This window comes from Pongo abelii, chromosome 14, assembly GCF_028885655.2.
Source record: "Pongo abelii isolate AG06213 chromosome 14, NHGRI_mPonAbe1-v2.0_pri, whole genome shotgun sequence".
In the NCBI taxonomy this organism is placed as follows: domain Eukaryota; kingdom Metazoa; phylum Chordata; class Mammalia; order Primates; family Hominidae; genus Pongo; species Pongo abelii.
This window is the reverse complement of record NC_071999.2, coordinates 55,021,786-55,045,227: the sequence shown is the minus strand read 5'-3', so window position 1 is coordinate 55,045,227 and position 23,442 is coordinate 55,021,786. Positions and strand designations below refer to the sequence as shown.

Genomic DNA, 23,442 nt, shown 5'->3' with positions numbered 1-23,442 from the left:
TGTAATCCCAGCACTTTGGGAGGCTGAGGTGAGCAGATCATGAGGTCAGGAGTTCGAGACCAGCCTGTCCAACATGGTAAAACCCTGTCTCTACTAAAAATATAAAAATTAGCTGGGCATGGTGGCCGGCACCTGTAGTCCCAGCTGCTTGGGAGGCTGAGGCAGGAGAATTGCTTGAAACCAGAAGGCAGAGGTTGCAGTGAACCGAGATCACGCCACTGCACTCCCGCCTGGGCGAAGGAGTGAAACTCTGTCTCAAAAATAAATAAATAAATAACAAAAATTAGCCAGGCATGGTGGCGTGCACCTGTAATCACAGCTACTCAGGAGGCTGAGGCAGGAGAATTGCTTAAACCTGGAAGGTGGAGGTTGCAGTGAGCTGAGATTGCACCATTGCACTCCAGCCTGGGTGACAGAACAAGACTCCATCTCAAAAAAAAAATAAAAAGAAAAAAACAAGTTACTTTAAAATGTCTTATAAAATCTCAGTTTCTTATAGTAAAACTATTTGTAGCTAATGAAAATGAAGTTTTGATACATTTAACAGTATTACCACTAAGAATGCCATCCTTTCAAGTACTCTACCACTGGTCAAATTTCAGAACCTCAGTTTAAAATGTTTGGGGAGGCCAGATATGGTGGCTTATGCCTGTAATCCCAGCACTTTGGGAGGCTGAGGCAGGTGGATTACTTGAGGTCAGGAGTTCAAGACCAGCCTGGCCAACATGGTGAAACCCAGTCTCTACTAAAAATACAAAAATTAGCCAGGCGTGGTGGTGGGTGCCTATAATCTCAGCTACTGGGGAGGCTGAGGCAGGAGAATAGCATGAACGCCGGTGGTAGAGGTTGCAGTGAGCCAAGATCAAGCCACTGCACTCCAGCCTAGGCAGCAAGAGCGAGACTCCATCTCAAAAAATATGTTTAGGGAAACAGCCGGGCATGGTGGCTCACACTTGTAATCCCAGCACTTTGGGAGGTCGAGACAGGTGGATCACTTGAGGTCAGGAGTTCAAGACCAGTCTGGCCAACATGGTGAAACCTCGTCTCTACTAAAAATACAGAAATTAGCCAGTCATGGAGGCACGTGCCTGTAAATCCCAGCTACTTGGGAGGCTGAGGTGAGAGAATAGCTTGAACCTGAAAGGTGGAGGCTGCAGTGAGCTGAGATCCCACCACTGCACTCCAGCCTGGGCAACAGCACGAGACTCCATCTCAAAAAAATAAATAAAATGTTTAGGGAAACAATGTCTGAATTAAAATTCAGAACACCTCAATTTTAAATTATTATTTTTAGTTTTTGTATCCTTAGTTCAGCTGTTTGTTTCTTTATGCCTCTAGTATTTGGTGCTCTGTAGTCAGAACTTAAAACTGGCAATCTGTCCTCGAAATCCTTAACAAGACAAAATAGTAAAGTACACTAAATTTTTCTAAGTCAATTTTGTTTTAAATTGAACTTTATTAATTTTATTTTGACCCTAGAATATTAGAATTAGAACCATAGTAAACAAATGTTTTCCTTTACGTTATAAATTACATTTATGTTAATTAAAATAAGTTTCTCATCAGAGGGCAGGTTTCAACTTAGTACAGTAAGTCCTCACTTAAAGTAATGAATAGATTCTTGGAAACTGCAGCTTTAAGATAAATAACATAGAATAAAACCAGTTTCACCATAGGCTAATTGATATAAACAAGAGTTAAGTTCCTACAGCCTATTACTGGTCACAAAGAACATCACCTTCTAAATAAAGATACAACACATTTCTGGTATTAAATATTGTGAAATAAATGTGAGTTGTACATACATTTAAGAAAATTTAATAGAAACAAGATCATCATTTACCCAATTTTTGATGAGTCAGTGAGCGATGATGGTCATAGTGGTGGTGAGTTAAAATAAGGAAATGTTTGTAAAGTGGAAATTGTAAGGAGCACCTTCTACCACCATGTTGTTCAAAAACAAGCAATAACAAATATGGCATGCTTGCTGAGCAGTTTCATACTACATCATTTGTTGTTGTGCATTTGTATGATGATTGTATATTTGACAAGTTTTTATTTTGCAATAATTTACATTCATTCATTTTCCAACCCACTTACTCCACTTTGGGGTTGCAGGTGGCTGGAGCCTATCCTAGAAGCTCAGGATGCAAGGTGGGAACCAACCTGGATAGGATGCCATTCCATCACAGGGTGTCCTCCTACCCCCATACTCAGCCATACTGAGACAATTTAGATGTGCCAACTAACATAACATGCACATCTTTGGGATGTGGGAGAAAACCCATGCAGACATGGGGAGAACGTGGAAACTCCACACACTGTGGCCCCAGACAGAAATCTCTGCATTTTTCCTCTTCAGTGTTAAAAATGAAATGATGTTGAATGAAACATCATTTGAAGATCTTCTGTTTATAACTTTGTTCTCTGGCCCTAGATCTACTGTCTAAAAATTGTTTTTATGTCTTTTCTCTAAGCTGTACATTCTCAGGTCTTTCCACTGTTGTCATAGCATTAATTTCTAGACCATATTTTTTCTAGACCATATTAATTTCTAGACCAATATTTTCTGGATACCCTACTTTGGATCTGTTACATTTTGTTAGTATTCCTTTTAAAATAATTGTATTTAGAATTAATTGCAATATACTTAATGTGGTATAGGTACAAAACGCACTGCATCTATGAATAAAGTTCTATAGTGCAGTCTGATTGCACTAGCTTTTTTTTTTCATCAATACTATCGGGTCATGTTGAGCTGCAGTTCACTGAAACACTTAAGTGTGTTAGAATTTCAAATCCTGTAAATTTAGATTCGGTAGGCATTTGTTGAACACCTGTTCACTACTAGATGTGCTTGTATAAATTTCTACTGTTTATTTTACCGATAGTAAGTTTAAAATGTAGAAATTGACCAGTAGATTTATTGCACTGAGGATGATTCTATAGTTTAGGAGACATGACTAGAATTTCAATGAGAACAGATTGTAAGGACAGAAATAAATTTAAAAAAAGAATTTCTAAATGGTTTTGTTAAATGCAATAACAACTTTATGTATACTACAGATGAACTGATAATAGAGCACATGTAAGAAAATGTCTAAAAAATGTTATTGGAAATAAAATTAGAGCTGTAAATCATTAACAAGGAAAAAACTAACTTATATACAATTTATTGTTTCCATATTTCTTAAAATATATTAAATTCTAACTTAGAAAACCAACTTAAGAGATTTAAAGATTCCCATCTACTCAGATTTATTATATTCAGGTTGAATTATTACACAAGACATTGAATTTACTTATTTTGTCTCACCATTCAATATAACTACTTTTTTTTGTTGGAAGATTATAAGAATGGAGAGTTCTGGCATATCAGAGGCCCACAGCCCAGAATATAAACCACCAGACTTGGAACTATGGTTGTTGTATAAAGGATAAGGACTGAATGATTCTGTCTTCGGAATATTTTTGTATTTTTTTTTAGAAGGTCTTTTCTTTGGCTCTACATCTAGCCATTAGGGCTCTTTCTGTATCTGGTTAGGGAAAGTGGCTTTTCTTTCAGCCAGCAAATGTAAAAGCAGACATTTAAGGGATGGAGTCACGGTGATAGTTCCAGTGGACTAAGATAAAGTATTGAAGAAATGGCATAGTCTATACTAGTAAAGATTTCCTCACAGCTAGTCCATTTTGAATGGAGAGATAAGTATGGAATAGGGAATCAGTTATCTGCCCAGCACAGTACCTAATAATGAGAATAGTTTTCTGTATTCAAAAGTTCTTAGTGGTTGTTAATGTTTTAAAAGAGACCATTTAACTGGAATGGAAGTGTTTTCTTTGGAGAAAAGCAGGAAACATTGGATAGATCTTAATTATACAGACCTTGATACTTAGGCAGAAAGTAGAGATTCTACTTAGGAAACTAGAAATTAACTTTTTTTTTTTTTTTTGAAACAAGGTTTTGCTCTGTCACCTGGGCTGGAGTGCAGTGTAGTGGCATGATTATGGCTCAGTGCTGCATCAAACTCCTGGGCTCAAGTGATTCCTCCCACTTCAGCTCCTGAGTAGCTGGTATTACAGATGCCCAGCTGATTTTTAAATTTTTTGTGTGTGGGGCGCTAAATGATGAGAGCACATGGACACATAGAGGGGAACAATACACACTGTGGTCTTTTGGAGGGTGGAGGGTGGGAGGATGGAGAGGATCAAGAAAAATAACTAATGGGTACTAGGCTTAATACCTGGGTGATGAAATAATCTGTGCAACAAACTCCCATGACAGGCCTGGCATGGTGGCTCACGCCTGTAGTCCCAGCACTTTGGGAGGCTGAGGTGGGTGTATCACTTGAGGTCAGGAGTTTAAGACCCGCCTGGCCAACATGGCAAAACCCCATCTCTACTAAAAATACAAAAAAGTTAGCCCGACTTGATGGCGCTGGCCTGTAATCCCAGCTACTCAGGAGGCTGAGGCAGGAGAATCACTTGAACCTGGGAGGTGGAGGTCACAGGGAGCCGAGATTGAGCCACAGCACCCCAGCCTGGGCAACAGAGTGCAACTCTGTTTCAAAAAAAAAAAGCAAACAAAAAAAAACCTCCCATGATAAAAGTTTACCTACGTAACAAACCTGCAGTTGTACCACTGAACTTAAAATAAAAGTTAAAAAATAATAATAATTTTTTTGTAGAGATGGGGTGTTGCTATGTTGCCCAGGCTGGTCTCTCAAATTCCTGGGCTCAATCCTCCGACCTCAGCCTCCAAAAGTGCTGGGATTACAGGTATGAGCCACCTCATCCAGTCTAGATACATTCTTGAATATGTAACTTTGGGAAGATTTATTAATTGATTAAGGACTAGGAGGTCCAGCTAAAATGCAATTGGATTTATAAGGTACTTAAATCTAGATTTAAGGTATGAAATCAAGAATGGCGAAGAAATCAATGAACTGAGGTCTTAAAGAATCAATTCGTTTTATTGACTAGCTGAATACAAGGGATGATTGACACAAGATGAAAATTGAGTGTTAAGAAAGCATAACAATGGGCAAGTATGAATGATTAGGACATAAAAGGGAGCAAAAGAAGAATGTAAGAAAAAAATGTAAATAGCATATTTATCAAACCTTTTATATTGCATTTCTTGACTAACATGATATATTTGTAATTTAGTTACACTTAGTATTTAGGAAGTAAAGTCATCAAATAAAATATGAATGTTTGATTTCTAAGAAGTTTAACTTTTTGTATAAGGAAATGATTATAAGAGAATCTAATATTAAAATAACATTTGGGGGGCTTGTGTATATAGTCTGACTTTCTGGAATAAATTTTCCAGATTGAAATCTACTTCATACACAGTTTTTAAGCAATCTTTAAGTCATTTTTTCATCAGAAGAAATCAAGGCAGTTTAGAAACAGTAAAACTTTATATTTGCCTAAACTCAACAGCTAGGTTTTTTATATTATAAAACAGTCATGTTGGATTAAATCTGATTATTATTTTATTGAATGCGTATTCCTAACACTGAATTTTAAAGGTATCTTCTCTAGTTAATAGAGCCTTTTTGTTTTTAAGTATTTATATTCCAGAAACAAGAATCAAGCAAAAGCACATTTTAATCTTTCCTGTAAATGTTATATATTTGGACACTTTATAAGACTTCATAGTAGGGTAATAAAAAAAAATTACCATGTTTCACCAGTCATGGTGGCTCATACCTGTAATCCCAGCACTTTGCAACACAAAGGCGGAAGGATCATTTGAGGCCATGAGTTTGAGACCAACCTGGCCAACATGATGAAACCACGTCTGTAAAAAAAAAAAAAAAATACAAACAGCTGGACGTGGTGGCACAGACCTGTAGTCCCAGCTACTTGGGAGGCTGAGGTGGAAGGATAGCTTCAGCCTGAGAGGAGGAGGTTGCAGTGAGCTGAGATCATGCTATTGTACTCCAGCCTAGGTGACAAAAGAAGACTCTGTCTCAAAAAAAAAAAAAAAAAAATTACCATGTTTAGTGAAATTGTCGTGCATTTATTTTAGACCCCATAACTCAGGCCTTTACATAAAGATATTAAAGAATAGCTATTTATAAATTTTCCATCTGGTATAATACTGACATACTGTGTATTATTCCACTGTCATTAAGCAAGGATAGTCATTCTGTGGCCCAGGCACTGTATATACATACACAGTTCCTTAGAGCTTCAAGTGCAGAATAGAATTAAGGTATATTTGGAGGATGTAATTGCCATTACAGATTGTGTTGATGCTGGATTGAAAGTAAAATTAAATGTTCAGAAAACCTAAAGTAATGTAGTGCCATATAAGGACATGTCTAAACAACAAGCTAGCAAAACCATATTGATGGCATGTATTAGTATCTGAATATCCCTATCATGTGAGTAGAAATAGTCTAAACTTATAGACTCAAGGAAATTTTAAATTTAAAATAGTCCCTTTTTTTAAGGCATAGTATAAAACCTACTTTGGCAGCCCCTAATGCGAAGATAAGTGGAAAGGAAAAATCAAACCATACCACACTGGGAAGAGATTATTATTGTTATTGAACACAAGAAAAAAAAGAGATATATCTTCTCTATGTGCCTGGAATTGTTCCACTGAATCTTTCAATTTGTTAATACATTTAAATCAAGAATTTTCATATTTTTTTCTGGAGAATTATAATAAATATTTTAATAGTTTAAATGTTTCAGGCTTTCAAATATAAATCAGATAGTTAGAAATAAAAGGAAAATAGACAAGGAAAAAGTCTTCCTCCATGGTGGTTTACTAAAACATCAGTGATAAAATTGCAATGTTATTACAGATAGTAACAGTCTTTAAGAGATAAAATTATGTGGAGATAAATTGTAGCACGTTTGCTGATAAGAATCATGCAACAGAGAGGAAGATTAAAGATGTAGGAGAATATCTAAAGGAATATCCTTAAGTAAGTAAGTGAGGATCAAAGAGAAGGAATTTGTCTTATGAACAGTGAGGGTTCGTTGATACTAGAAAGAAGTAAGAGTTGTATGCACACAGATACATGTTAGATTTGGTGGGAACTGAGGAAATTTCTGATAGTTTCTGTTTTCTCAATGAAAGTAAAAATGAAAGGGAAAGTGTTCTAAGTTTGAAAGAAGAGAGGGGACACAGCTGTCTGATGTGTTTCTAGGCGAATTAGAGATTGAATGGACCGAGATTGCCAGAAAGCCCTTAAACCAATTTTAGATATAAAAGATAATAGTAAAGAAAAATTATCTCTTCACAGATGACACAATCATTGTATCTAGAAAACCCTTAAGATTCCACCAAAAACGCTTAGAACTAATGAATTTAGCAAAGTTGTATGATACAAAATCACACAAAAATCAATTGTGTGTCTGTTCACTAACAATGTACAATTCAAAAAGGAAATTTAAACAATTCCATTTATAAAACAAAAAGAATAAAATATTTGGGGATAAACGTAACCAAGGAGGTAAAAGACTTGTGTACAGCAACTACAAAAAAAATTGCTGAAATAAATTAAAGACAATAAATAAATGGAAAGGCATCCCACATTTATGGATTGGAAGACTTAATATTGTTAAAATGACAGTACTACCCAAAATGATCTACAGGTTGAATGCAATTCCTATCAAAATCCTAAATTTCGTTTAACAGAAATGGGAAAATTTATTCTCACATTCATGTGGAATCTCAAAGGACATGAAATAACCAAAACAAATTTTAAAAAGAGAGTCAGAGGTCTCACTACCTGATTTCAAAACCTCCTACAAAGCATAAAGCTAGACATATAGATTCATGAAAATAGACCCGAGGGCCCACAAATAAACCCTTGCATATATTTTCAAGTGATTTTCACCAAAGGTGCCAAGAAGTACCGAAGATCCTCATTCAGTAAAGAAAGGACTCTTCAACAAATGGTATTGGGAAAATTGGATATCCATACCAGAAAAGAACAAAGTTGTTCCCTTATCATACACCATATACAAAAAGTAACTAAAAATTAATTTCTAAATCAAAGACCTAAGCATAAGAGTTAAAAAATACGAAACTCTTAGAAGAAAACAAAGGGCAAAAGCTTCAAGACATTGGATTTGGCAGTGATTTCTCAGATATGACACCAAAAGCACAGACAAAACAAGTAGATCAATTGGACTTCATCAAAATTTAAAACTTCTGGCCAGGCGCCGTGGCTCACACCTGTAATCCCAGCACTTTGGGAGGCCGAGGCATGTGAATCACAAAGTTAGGAGTTTGAGACCAGCCTGGCCAACGTGGTGAAACAACATAAAAATTGGCAGGGTGTGGTGGCGGGAACCTGTAGTCCCAGCTACTCGGGAGGCTGAGGCAGGAGAATCGCTTGAACCTGGGAGGCGGGAGATTGCAGTGAGCCAAGATCGCACCGCTGCACTCCACCCTGGACAACAGAATGGGACTCCATCTCAAAAAAAATGTAAACTTCTGTGCATCAAAGGACACTATTACTGTGAAAAGTCAGTCTACAGAATCGGAGAAAATATTTGCAAATCATGTATCTAATAAGAGATTAATATCCAGAATGTATAAACTCAATAAAAAGTAAACAACCCAGTCAAAAAATGGGCAAAGGACTTACATAGACATTTCTCCAAAGAAGATGTACAATTGGCCAGCAAACACAAGATGCTCAACATCACTATTCATTAGGGAAATGGAAGTGAAAACCACAATGAGATACCACTTCATTTTCATTAGAATGGCTATTAGCAAAAACAAAACCAGAAAATAACATGTTGGCAAGGATGGGAGAAGTTGTAAATTGCTGGTGAGAATGTAAAATGGTGTAGCCACTGTAGAACACAGTATGGCAGTTTCTCAAAAAAAATTAAAAATAGAATTACTATAAGATCCAGCAATTCCACTTGGACATATACCCAAAATAGTTGAAAGAAGGATTTCAAAGATATTTGTACACCATGTTCATGGCAGCATTATTCATAATAGCCCAAAGACAGAAACAACCTAAATGCCCATCATCACATGAATGGACAAACAAAATGTATGCACACACAATGGAAAACTATTCAACTGTAAAGAGGAAAATTTTGTTGCGTGCTGCAACATGGATGAATCTTGAAAAAGTTATGCTAAGTGAAGTAAGCCAGACACAAAAGGACAAATACTTTATGATTCCACTTATATGAGATAACTAGAATAGGCAAATTCATAGAGACAGAAAGTAGAATGGTGATTTCCTGAGGTTGAGGGGCAGAGGAGATGGGCAGTTAGTGTTTAAGCAGTATCACTTGGGGAAGATGAAAAAGTTCTGGAGATGGAGGGTTGCACAACAGGGCAAACATATTTATACCACAGAAGTATGCACTTAAGACTGGTTAAAATGGTGACTTTTATGTGTATTGAACCACAATTTTAAAAATACAATTGACCCTTGAACAATGTGAGGATTAGAGGCGCCAATCCCTATGCAGTTGAAAATCTATGTATAAGTTTTGGCTTCCCTAAAACTCAACTACAGATAGCCTACTGTTGACCAGAAGCCTTACCAATAACATAAAGTCAATAACATATTCTATATGTTATGTGTATCATATACCATATTAAAGTAAGCTAAAGAAAATATATTTACTATTGATTAAATGGAAGTGGATCATCATACAGGCCTTCATCTTCACTGTTTTCACATTGAGCAGGCTGAGGAAGAAAAGGGTTTGGTTTTGCTGTCTCTGGGGTGGAAGAGGTAGAGGAGGTGGGAGAGGAGGCAGGAAAGGCCAGGCACACTTGGTGTAACTTTACAGAAATAATCGTAATTTCTGCCTGACTTTTGCTTTTTTTATTTTTCTAAAAAGTGTTTTTATATATTACCAATCGTCTGTCCACCTTTTGCTTTAGTTTCAGTGCCCATATTATAGAAGGGTCCATGTCATAAAAGAAATCAAAAGTAGTCTTGAATAATTGCAACCCTTCTGCCACACTCTCTAATGTCAGTGCCAGCAGTATATGTCTGGCACTGCTTCTATGTTGTCTTCCTCATCTGGCACTAGTTCAGAACCAATCATCTCGATCAAGTTGTTAATTTCTGTGGTGTGGTGTCTGTTAGCTGTTGAATTTCTCAAAGATCCATATCTTGAAACCCTTCGGCCTTCCCCCACCATACCTTTTTTTGTCATATCCACAGTCTCTTTCATGATTTCCTCGATTGTCTCTGTCATAAATCCTGTGAAGTCATACACATCATCTGGACACAGTTTTCTCCAGGAATGTGTTTAAGACTTGATGGCATTCACAGCTTTTTCTGTAACAACAGTGGCATAATCAGTGGTATAATTCTTCCAGACTTTCATGTTATTCTATCAGGGTTCTCTTCCACAGCATTGATAGTCATTTCCACAGAATACAATGTATAATGAGCTGTAAAGGTCCTTATGACCCTAATACAGAGGATGAAATAAAGACATTGTGTGGGGGCACATAGACCACCTCAGTGCTTTTGGTGTTGAATTTGTGGTTCTGGGTGGCCAGGAGTATTGTCCAATATCAAAAGAACTTTAAAAGGCAGTCCCTTATTGGCAAGGTACTTCCTGACTTTGGGAACAAAGCATTGATGGAACCAATCCAGAAAAAGCATTCTCATCCATACCTTCTTGTTGTACAACCAAAAGACTGGCTGCTGGTGTTTTTTCCCTTTGAGGCTCAGGGATTAGCAGCTTTATGGCTAAGGGCAGCAAACTGACTGCATTTGCACAGAACAGTAGAGTTTGCCTATCTTTTCCTGCCTTAAATCCTGGTGCTTGCTTTTCTTCCTTATTAATAAATGTCCTTTGTGGCATTTTCTTCCGGAATAGGGCATATTTATCAGCATTAAAAACCCATCCTAGGCTGGACACGGTAGCTCACACCTGTAATCCCAGCACTTTGGGAGGCCGAGGTGGGTGGATCACGAGGTCAGGAGATCGAGACCATCCTGGCTAACATGGTGAAACCCTGTGTCTACTAAAAATACAAAAAATTAGCCAGGCGTGGTGGCAGGTGCCTGTAGTCCCAGCTGCTCAGGAGGCTAAGACAGGAGAATGGCATGAACCCAGGAGGCAGAGCTTGCAGTGAGCCTAGATGGCACCACTGCACTCCAGCCTGGGCGACAGAGCAAGACTCCGTCTCAAAAAAAAAAAAAAAACCTGTCCAGAATTCTCCCCAGCGATTTTCTTAATGGTGTCTGGGAGCTCATCTGCTGCCTCAAAGCTGCTTCTCCTGTTATCTTGACATTTTTAAAACCAAACCTCTTTCTGAAACTCAAACCATCCTTTGCTGGCACTAAATTCTTCAGCTTAAGATCCCTCACTTTAAGTTGTCTTAAAATGACTTTACTCTTTCTGAAAAGAGACTGTCTATCTGGTATACTACCAACTAGTGTAATAACTGGGACGGTGCCTGGCATATAGTAGATATTCAATAAAATATTTGTTAAATAATTTACAGGCACCTTTTCTATTTGAAAAAAATTATGTTTAAGTTTTTATCTGGAAAACGTATGTGATGAGGGGGACCCTGAAGGATAATTCCTTAATATAATTGATAAATACAAATATATGTTATATATTTTTCAAGTGAATGCAAACAGATTTATGTTGGTTACAGGTTAAAAATTGTGCAGGCCAGGATGGGCGCAGTGGCTCACGCCTGTAATCTCACCACTTTGGGAGGCCAAGGCAGGTGGATCAGCTGAGGTCAGGAGTTCAAGACCAGCCTGACTAACATGGTGAAACCCTGTCCGTCTCAAAAAAAAAAAAAAAAAAAAAAAAGTGTGCAGGCCAGGCATGGTGGCTCTTGCCTATAATTTTAGGACTTTGGGAGGCCAAGGCAGGAGGATTGCTTGAGGCCAGGAGTTCAAGACCATCCTAGGCAATATATCAAGACCCTGTCTCTACAATAAAATAAAAATGTAAAGAGCTGTGCGTGGTGGTGTGTACTTGTAGTCCCAGCTACTTGGGAGGCTGAGGTGGACGGATCACTTAAGCCCAGGAGGTCAAGGCTGCAGTGAGCTACGATCATGGCACTGTACCCCATCCTGGGCAACAGAGTACCCTGAGATGAGAAATAAAACAAATCCTGTAGCTCTTGATCTTCCTATTCCCTACCTATTTCCGGTCCATTTACCAGGTAAGGAAGTATACTCCTAAAGTTTCCACTTACTCAGATGTAGAAATGAATTTCTTTTTCTCTAAAAGATACGGAAACTGCTCTCTTAAAAAAAGAAAAAATAAAATAAAAAACAATTAAAAAACATTGTGCAGAAACTTGAGACAATAAGGAGCAGAGTTATATGTGAAATCCAGTTTGCTTAGATAGGAGATTAGCTACATATATTTTTTATTAATGGGAAAAATACTCAGAAAAAATTCATATGGTATGTGACCCTGTGCTTTGTATAAGTAATTAGATATTAGAATGGAAGAGCAAATTTTAGTGCTTTGGTTGTGTACATCACCTTACTATTCTGTAATAGATGTATTGTAACTTTAGCATAGTCATTTTAATGATGAGAACATGGGGCAAAAAAGATTGTCCAGGCTTGAATGGTGGCACCACTAGAGTGGTGGCAATTTTCTGATATCTTTTAGAGAAAAGGAATTTCATTTCTACATATGAGTAAGTGGAAACTAGGAGTTTCTTCCTTACCTGGTAAATGGGCCAGAAACAGGGAATAGGAAGATCAAGAGCTACGGGATTTGTTTTATTTCTCATCTCAGGGTACCAAATTAACTCATCATCCCAAGGGTTCATATTTTAGAATTACTTAAGGATTCATATTTTAGAATTACTGTATCAAATGATATCCAACTCTAAGAGAACTTCTAGTATGAAGACCAGTGTTGAAAGCAAAATATTTAGATTATTAATAACAAATTATTTAAGGGAGAATTAGTTTGTTTAGACCTTTTTTTCTTAACTATATTTGGAATTAAAATGTCTTAATTAGATATTTAATAAAATTAACATTTAGAATTAAAGTATTTTTCTTTAAAAGTATATTTACATTTTGCTAGCTTAAGTTTATTGAAACTGAGCTCTTGTATGTCATTTCATGTTTTTCCCTTGATGTGAAGTCTTACCTATTTGATGAAGATGTCTTTTGAAAGGTGTACTGCAAGGAACAAAATGTTTGTAAATTCTGCTTTTACCAAGGTAAAGATCAAATTTTATAAATTTACTTGTTTGTTTATACAAGGAAAAATAACTTCATATATTGAATATATTCAAAAGTTTAAGCATTTAATTGTATTGCCCTGTTAAGTTGGCATAGCAAATAAATGCTTTTCTTTTCCTCATTTTATTCTTTGTGTTTCCTAACCCATAGCACTGTGCTAGGCACAGAATGGACTTCAGTTAAGTTTTTGATGTAGAAATGTTTTATTATTCTACTTAAAATCTCCTTAAAAATAATTATGCATATTACATCAATGTTATAATGTTTAAACATAAATTTTTTTACATGCATTCTTTTTTTTTCTGAAAGAAAATATTTTTTATATTCTTTAGGCGCGAATGTATATTTAAAAAAAACAAAACCTTGGAGTAAAGTAGCAGCACATAATGGTTTGTGGATTTTGAAAAGGTGCAGGCCATATTGTGCTGCCTCAAAAATACAAGGATCTGATCTTCTGAAGAAAATATATTTCTTTTTATTCATAGCTCTTACGATAGCAATGTCAGCAGTGCCTTAGCAGCACGTAAATATTGGCGTTAAGATTCTAAAATTATCTCCAGTATTAACTGTGCTGCTGAAGTAAGGTTGACCATACTCTACAGTTGTGTTTTAATGTATATTAATGTTACTAATGTGTTTTCAGTTTTATTGATAGTCTTTTCAGTATTATTGATAATCTTGTTATTTTTAGTACGATTCTGTAGAAATGAATTAATACATTTTTCAGATGTATTCTCTTAAAATAGTATAACTGCAATTTAATAATTGTATTGAATGCCATCAAGTTTTTTTAAAAAGCTTATGCAGCATTAGAGGAATTTATTTTCATGCACATTTATATTCAACATAGACATTAATTCAGATTTTTACTTGGGATAAAACAAATTTTAGTTTTCCCTTTGTTTTGAAATTAGTTTTAAAATATGTCTTTATAGATAAATATAAAATATATTAAGCATTTTGAACAGAGCTTAGAAGACAATATTTAGTACTGTTTCTGAATATTTCTTTATATCTGAAGGGGAAAAGCCATCAAAATATGTGAATTAAATACCTAAAATTCTGGTTGTCAAAATGTCACACTTAACCATAACTTTAAAGGTAGGAAAACCCTTACAAGTGACCAACCCACTCATTGGATAGCTAAAGAAACACAAAACTCAAATAATTTGATACACATGACAGATTGGGGTCTTAGTCTTATGTCTTCTAACTTTATAACAGTATACTATTTTTTTCATGTTTTTATTAAAATGTTTTCTTAAATCCTTAGCCAAAGATTTTTGTTTGATAAGTCAAAAATAAGGTCTTGTTTACTTTGTTTACTTTTTTATATTCAAGATTTAACTCAGAGTAAGACCAAATTATGATTGTAGTTAATGTTATTGATATAAATATGTCAACATAATTTAATTTTTTTTTTTTTTTACTTTTTTGTATTTTTAAAAATTTTTATTAAAAATAAAAGATGGCCAGGTGCGGTGGCTCACGCCTGTAATCCCAGCACTTTGGGAGGCCGAGGCGGGTGGATCACTAGATCAGGAGATCGAGACCATCCTGGCTAACACGGTGAAACCCCATCTCTATTAAAAATACAAAAAAATTAGCCAGGCGTGGTGGCGGGCACCTGTAGTCCCGGCTACTCGGGAGGCTGAGGCAGGAGAATGGCATGAACCTGGGAGGTGGAGCTTGCAGTGAGCCGAGATCGCACCACTGCACTCCAGCCTGGGTGACAGAGGGAGACTCCGTCTCAACAAAAAAAAAGAAAAAGAAAAAGAAAAGTAGAGCTGGGTACAGTGGCTCAAGCCTGTAATCCCAGCGCTTTGGGAGGCCGAGGAGGGTGGATGACGTGAGGTCAGGAGTTCAAGACCAACCTGACCGACATGGTGAAACCCTGTCTCTACTAAAAATACAAAAAATTAGCCGGGCATGGTGGCACATGCCTGTAGTCCCAGCTACTCGGGAGACTAACGCAGGAGAATTGCTTGAACCGGGGAGGCGGAGGTTGTAATGAGCCGAGATCGCGCCATTGCAATCCAGCCTGGACAACAAGAGTGAAACTCCATCTCAAAAAAATAAATAAAAATTTAAAAATTAAAACTAACTAAATAAATAAAAATAGAGACGGTGTCACTATGCTGCCCAGGCTGATTTCAAACTCCTGGGCTCAAGCAGTCTTGCCTTAGCCTCCCACTGTGCTGGGATTACAGGCATGAGCCACCACCCCTGGCCTAATTTAATTAAAATCTGAACAAAAGGCCAGGCACGGTGGCTCATGCCTGTAATCTCAGGCCAAGGCAAGTGGATCATGTGAGGTCAGGCGTTCGAGACCAGCCTGGGCAATGTGGTGAAACCCTGTCTCTACTAAAAATAAAAAATTAGCCGGGTGTGGTGGCGGGCATCTGTAATCCCAGCTACTTGGGAGGCTGAGGCAGGAGAATCACTTGAATTCCAGACTGGGCAACAGAGCAAGACTCCATCTTAGCAGCAACAACAAAAATCTGAACAAAAATGCTCTATTTACGTTCTTTTCCTTATCTGTAGTGTTTTAAAGTCATTAAACTTAAAAATGATGTTCAGGAGAAGATGAGTGTATTTGCATAGTGTATCATAACTCTGGTATTACTTTGTACAAGGAGTGTCTTAGAGTTTTCAGTTGTAACCATGCAGAAAATCTACAAAATAAAAGCAGTTGTTAATTAGTCCTTTACAATCTATTTTGGAAATTTATGAAGTACTTCAGATGTAATTTAAGAAATTGTATTTGAGCCAAGCATGGTGGCTCACACCTGTTATCCCAGCACTTTAGGAGCCTGAGGCAGGCGGATCACAAGGTCAAGAGTTTGAGACCAGCCTGACCAACGTGGTGAAACCCCATCTCAACTAAAAATACAAAAATTAGCTGGGCGTGGTGGTGCACGCCTGTAATCCCAGCTACTCAGGAGGCTGAGTCAGGAGAATTACTTGAATCTAGGAGGCGGATGTTGCAGTGAGCTGAGATCACGCCACTGCACTCCAGCCTGGAAAGGAGGGGAAAGGGAAAGGGGATTGTATTTGAGGCTGGGCACGGTGGCTCACGCCTGTAATCCCAGCACTTTGGGAGGCCGAGTCGGGTGGATCCTCTGAGGTCAGGAGTTCAAGACCAGCTTGGCGAACATGGCAAAACCCCGTCTCTACTAAAAATGCAAAAATTAGCCAGGCATGGTGGCGGGGGCCTGTAATCCCAGCTACATGGGAGGCTGAGGCAGCAGAATCGCCTTAACCCGGGAGGCAGAGGTTGTAATGAGCCGAGATCATGCCACTGCACTCCAGCCTGGGTGACACAGTGAGACTCTGTCTCAACAACAAAAAAAGAGAAATTGTATTCAAAAGCTTAAGGACCTTTTTGTTTAAATTCTAATTTGAAGATAAAATATTATATAAAAGTTCTCATTTTTTATCCAGCAACATTTTGTTCCGAATATACCATACATAGTGGATAGAACTAAATGCCAGCATTTGCATGGAAACACTGTCTTGGTGCTTTTAAAAATCATTTATCAAGCTCTTAACTTGTTTTATTTCCTTTCAACCATTGCATGAAAGACTTCACCAAATATATAATTTTTTATTCCACTAAAGATATTCCAGGACCTTACACAAATGCTTAGAATATTTATTGAATGAATTACAAAGTTTACCCAATACTGTCTAACATTTTTTAGAGCAACCCAGGAGTTAGGTGTTTTTTGTTTCTTTTTCTTTGTATTCCTAAATATATCTGAAGTCAGGTTTTAGAAAACTATATTCAATCTGTCTTCTAAATGATAAGAAAAAATTTGCATTTTACATTTACCAGATGATTCTTTATATCTTTAAGTGCTCTTAAGTATAATGAAGGATCATTTGGAGCTCTTATAGCTAAATGAAAACTTTTCTTGTTTTTAATCCTGACAGTGGATTAAAGGAAAATTGAAATATTTGAGAAGTAAGAAAATATAGGAAAAATGTTGCATTAAAACTTATAGTATGTACATTCCAGTCTCTTCTTAGAGAAGAGGAGGTGGCCTGTCGATATCTAATGAAAAATAACATTTAGGAAACTCTCAACAGTACTGGATGTTTTATTTGTAGAGTTATAATTTTGAAACACATAAGGAGCCAGCAGTAAAATGAAAGTTTATACCTTTCAGTGTTAATCTTATTTTGGCTTTTTGTTTTGCAAAACAAACTGCACATAGTTATATAGGGGTATATATTAAGTTTTCATTTTTTCTTGTTTGGAAAAAAATACTAATCTTTTTCATTTAGGTTTCTTTTTTAATTGATGCCAAAGAGTTCCAATATTGAACATCTTAAGTCTGTTACTTGGATTACGGATTGAGTTTGGAGCTTACTCAGAGGACTACAGGAGAGTATCCAGGAGGTAGCAAGAAATGTATTTCAGTCATTGTATTTGCATCTTACATTCAAGTACAAATCTCTCAAGATCACACATTAATATGTGACAGTAGATTTGAAAACTTAGCCTAGCTGTAGACTAAATTCCGTATTTAACATTAAAGATTTTCTTCCATCAGTTATGTATCTTTTTGGTTAATATAGAGTTACAGGTGTTTTTAAGCCACTAAGTGTCATTACTGTTACATGCATCAGTTAGCCCTACTTGGATTAGCAAGATTATGCTTTCATAAACTATTCTTTCTCTAAATTAATATATTTATATATTTAGAAGTTGACATTCTAAATCAAATTGTGTTTTTTTCCTTTTGCAGGTGGATAATTACTGTACCTTCCTCATGGAAAAAGTTTTATTTAAAGTGTTATTTCTCATTGAATACTATCAAAAAGGAAAAAAAATGACATAAACTTTTGAGATAGATTTGGCTCTAGTAAGTATTTAGATATATCACTTGCATATCTGGGAGAAGAAATAAGAGACTATCATCAATACATTCCCATCTACTAAAAAATTTTCTTTTACACATGTCAAGGGATTACTTATAACTTCCATTTTATTACTAATAGCTCGAACCCGTTTAATGAAGACCAAACTCCTCCACCAGAAATTTAAGTTTATGTTCTTACTTTGTTTACTTATAAAATACATCTCAGGTATTTTGGATGTCTTTTTTTTTTTCTAAGCCTATATGCAATGAAAAATATATTGGCAAAATAAATGTTTAAACCTTTTACGTTAAAGTTACTTTGAAAGATGACAAGTTAGCTGCTGTTTTTGTCTACATTATACTGAAATTAAATGTTTATAATTTATATTTTGGGTTTATTTATTTATAAATCATGGAGTTTATGCAAAAACATGAGTAGTACAGATTCTCCTCCAATTCTGTAGGACTTTGAATAATGTGATATTTTTCTTATAATTGGACCCTTGTGTTTTGAAGAAATGCCAACTGCTTGAAGAATCTCCTTGTTATTTGTATTATTTGCTATAGGGTTAGATGTTGAGAAATTCTGCTGACAAAAAATTTTAAGCCAGTTTTACACTAAATGTTCCTCAGTCTGATTAATTTGTTATTGGATGTATTCTGTATCTTTCTTTTGTAATTTGTAACTTTTACCCACTTAGCACGAATGATTCTATTAAAGAAAATCATTAGGAAGTGGTAGAAACTTTAAATCACCCCAGAGTTTGCCTGTTTCCATATTTTATTATCTTATAATCTTTGGGAGTGCTTACACTTATAGAGCTAACATTTTCAGAGATACAGGTTCTCATAGTACCACTAAAACTTTCTTCCTCTTTGGACTGAATACCTATAATTATAACTATATGGTAGTTTAAGTTTCCTTGTGATTAGTCAAAAATACCATTTTAGTATGAAGCAATGAAGTCTATTATTTGTTGTCCCATAATTGAGAAAGCTTAAATACACCTTTTATTAAGAGTTTGTAAATTCTAGCTTAGTCTACACAGATTTTTATATCAATTTGTTTATATTTTTATTAATGTCATTTCTGGAAGTGTGAAAATGTTAATGTTCGACAAGCAACATTAAAAATAGATTTAAAACATTTATATAGAGAGAGGTACACATTTATTTACTGTTTAGGTACTGAATATTATCACTTAATAAAAAATATATATCCCAGCCCCCTTGGAGCTTATTAATCTTAGGGGTAGAGGAGTGAGTGATGGAATGAATGGACAAAAAAACTGGTAGGTACTATATTTGGTATGTCAGAGAGTGACAAGTTCTGTGGAGAAAATAAAGCAGAGAAAGTGAGAATGATGTGATAAAGGTGTTTGTAAGGCAGAAGAGAGATATTTTTAAATAGTATGGTCAGGAAATACCCTACAGAGATGACATTTGAACAAAGACCTAGAAACAGTAAGGGAGCAAACCATGTAGGTACCTGGGAGAAGACCCTTCTGAGCAGATGAAATAGCAAATACAAAGACCCTGAGGCTGAACCATTTTTTGTGTGTACATGGAACAGCAAAGGGGCACATGTAGCTGTGATCAAATGTAAACAGGAAGAATAGTAGCTAATAGGATCAGAGAGTTGATAGGGGCCATATCTTTAGCTGTTTAAGCTACAAGATATCTGAGCTACAGATTCAGCTTTTCATACTTTGAGTGAGTCTCGCTCTGTTGCCCATGCTAGAGCACAATGGCACGATTCTCGGCTCACTGCAACCTCCGCCTCCCAGGTCCAAGCAATTCTCCTGCTTCAGCCTCCCGAGTAGCTGGGATTGCAGGCACCCACCACCATGTCCGGCTAATTTTTTTGTATTTTTAGTAGAGATGGGGTTTCACCATATTGGCCAGGCTGGTCTCTAGAACTCTTGACCTCGTGATTCACCCACCTCAGCCTCCCAAAGTGCTGGAATTACATGTGTGAGCCACCACGCCTGGCCCAGTTTTTCATACTTCTTTAAGACAATTTTGACAGGTATATGTGCCTTAGTCTATTTGATGTCGGCAGATAGGACAGAATATTTTTATGAATCTGATTTGAGATTAGACCCCCCATCAGACCACTTAGAATACAAACAGAATGTTTAAGTGGGTGGTTAATAGGTATGTGTGTGATGATCAGGACTTTGCAAATTTTGCATTGATGGCTTTGAAAGTGTTTTCTGCGTGATCAATTTAGGTGGATCCAAAACTAATGACTCCAAGAAACACACTGAATTTGCTCATGTTTGTCATATACCGAAATGAACCACAGTGTCTTTGATTCCTTCATCCTTGAAATTTCTACTGTAGTTAAGTACTTCGTGTTTTTCACTTATTTCTATTTAGCAGCATTTTAACTAGTTCTTTGCCTCTAGCTGTTTTTGTTGTTTTTGAGAGAGAGTCTCGCTCGGTTGCTCAAGCTGGAGTACAGTGGCACCATCTCAGCTCACCGCAACCTCTGCCTCCCGGGTTCAAGTGATTCTCCTGCCTCAGTCTCCAGCGTAGCTGGGATTACAGGCATCTGCCACCACGCCCAGCTAATTTTTGTATTTTTAGTAGAGACAGGGTTTCACTGTGTTAGCCAGGCTAGTCTCAAACTCCTGACCTTGTGAGCCACCGTGCCCGGTCACCTCTAGCTGTTTTAAACTAACAATTTCATCTTCTATATAGTATACACTACTTTTTTAATCTTCCTAAAATTTTTTTTCCTATAGTGTACAATTTAAATTTCTTACTTTGATGTCTTGTGGTCTTGTCCCAACATTTTCTATGTTGTTTAATTTTTCTTCAAATGAACTAGTCCTAATCCATTTTTCTTTCTCTTTGCCTTTATTTATGCCATTTCATCACTCCAGTCCTCCCCCAACTAATGCCTGTACATTTTTTTTAGTAAGGCAGAATTTCTCATGTGCACTGTTTCTTGACCTTAACAGTCTAACATTAACCATCCTTCCCATGGAATGAACATATTATACCTGTAGCTGATAACCTTTTTCTCTACTTTCGCAAACCTGAGGTATATAACACTTCTATCATTGTTTCTCATTTATTCATATAGGTTAACCTTTTAAATGTATTAGCAATATGAAAAAAAAGTTATATTTAAGAAACTTCAAAACAGTAGCCTAAACATCAGGTCCCAAGATTCAGATATTAATTTTATGCTGACAAGTTATATAGTTGACTTTTTAAATTCTTCAAATAGTTATGTATGAACCAGTTACAATATATCCTTAAGATTTATAAACATTAAAAGTTTTCCAATATTGTAAAAGCAATTAACAGATACACTTTTTAAAGAAGTAATCCATATGTTTGTTATGGTATTGTTTATAAAGCATTCAATAATAAAAGGCTGATGAAATAACATGTTCAGTAGGATACTGTGCAGCTATTTAAAATAGCAAGTGAATATTTAATGAGCTAAAAAGCTGTTCATTATTGAATAAGTAAAAGATTATCAAATAGTTGAATAGATTCACCAGAATAATTCATATGCTACACTGTTTTACTGGTTGACTGGGTGAGAGATAAATCTTATAGGGGTGGGAGGAATCTTCTTGATTATAAATAAGCATGTATGATTTCTGTGATGGGCAAAGTTTGTTTTTTGAAAAGGAGAGAGAGAAGTCCTTGAAAAATAAAAGTGATTATTTGAAGCAACCTTACCTCCATATAATGATTTACTTTTGGAAACCTAAAAAAGGGAATCCTACTTTGTTGAGGAACTTTAGACATGATAATGAATTAACTGTCATGAAAGAAAAATTTCAAAATCAGATAAGTTTAAAATCAGCTTCAGAGGAACAGCTTGCTCTAAGTTCTCAAAGCAATATTGAAAAAGAATTCAAGAATTACTTCTTGAGTTCGTGGTTGAGAGATTTCACTGTCATTTCCCCACTCTTCAAGCACCCCCAGACCTCAAAAAAAGGTAAGTGTAAGAAAAGGAGTATTTAAATCTCTTTTAATTTGAAACTATATTAGTAAACAAACTAAAGAAATACAAATCTGGTTTATTTTATAGTGATAAAGATTTGATAATGCAATGAAACCTTCATATCTAAAAATTAAGCATTTTTCTGTTAAGTTTAATTTTTCGTAGCATAAAAGTACTATATAAACATAGAAACCTCAGGAAGAGCAAAAACAATTTGTTTAAAAATCATTTTTATTATCCAAAAGCAGTTATTAGCCTTATATATACACCCTACTAGTTGCATATTTGGATTAGTGAATTTATTTCTTAACCCAATTCATTACTGTGCCAGGGACTAGAAAGATTATATTTCCTCTAGAGAAGAGGTTTAGTGCTATGCTTCTGGCTCAGAAATATTTTCTTTAGATCTGAGTTTTATCTAAAAATTACCACTAACTTTATATCTATTCCATAGTATTATAATGTAAAAATGCCTAAGATTAGAATTTTTCCTCAAGATTGAGGATACAGGAAGATGCATCTTGTTTACTCTGGCTTCCTCCTCTACCATATCCACATGTCATCCCCAAGGATACCTTTTCATAGTGAAAACAATTTGAGGCAAGGGAGGTCATGAAGTATTCTGAGCAGGAGAGTAAGAAAAATAACTTCTGGAATACGTGTACTGGTCAGAATTTGCTTAAAGAGAGAAATTTGGCCACGGTGGCTCACGCCTGTAATCCCAGCACTTTGGGAGGCTGAGGCTGGCAAATCACCAGAGTTCAAGGGTTCAAGACCAGCCTGGGCAACATGGTGAGACCCCATCTCTACTAAAAATACAAAAATTAGCCGGGCATGGTGGCGCACGCCTGTAGTCCCTGCTATGTGGTGGAGGGCTGAGGCAGGAGAATTGCTTGAACCTGGGAGGTGGAGGTTGCAGTGGTCCAAGATGGCACCACTGTACTCCAGCCTGGGTGACAGAGCAAGACCCTGCCTCAAAAAAAAAAAAAAAGATCTAAGACCTGTGTATCAAATGAGTTTGTTTCTTTTTTTGTACCTCAATAGTTACATTTATCAAAAAGCTGAGCTGTTGTAAAATTGTGGAATTCACATTGGATATTTAAAAACATTTCTTACTATTAATGACAACCAATAGTTACAGATATTTCATTTTAAACATGGTTATAAAATGTAAACATGATACTAATAAACTCAATGTTTGGCCTGTCTAGTATAATAAATATGTTTTTGTCAGAATTTGACCCATTTATGATGTAAGCAAAAATGATATGCCTTAATCCATTTGTCTCACACACTAATTTTATAATTTAAAAGAGCAATAGTAGTTTCATTCAGAAAGACAGGTTTAAGGCCAGGCGCAGTGGCTCACACCCGTAATCCCAGCATTTTGGAT

The 23,442-nt window shown here is 36.2% G+C and overlaps 1 long non-coding RNA gene across 5 annotated transcripts in view; it reads left to right on the top strand.

Annotated features, from left to right (window-relative positions):
• Positions 1–23,442, top strand: part of LOC100939824 (uncharacterized) — an 88,487-nt gene that overhangs the window by 22,811 nt on the left and 42,234 nt on the right. For 4 of the 5 annotated variants that reach the window (XR_010136777.1, XR_008512904.2, XR_008512902.2 and 1 more), the window contains exons 4-6: positions 13,108–14,309; positions 17,499–17,613; positions 17,963–18,079. This is a non-coding gene — a long non-coding RNA (uncharacterized LOC100939824). The remainder of the gene's footprint in view (positions 1–13,107; positions 14,310–17,498; positions 17,614–17,962; positions 18,080–23,442) is intronic. The other variant, XR_010136778.1, reaches the window with a different exon arrangement.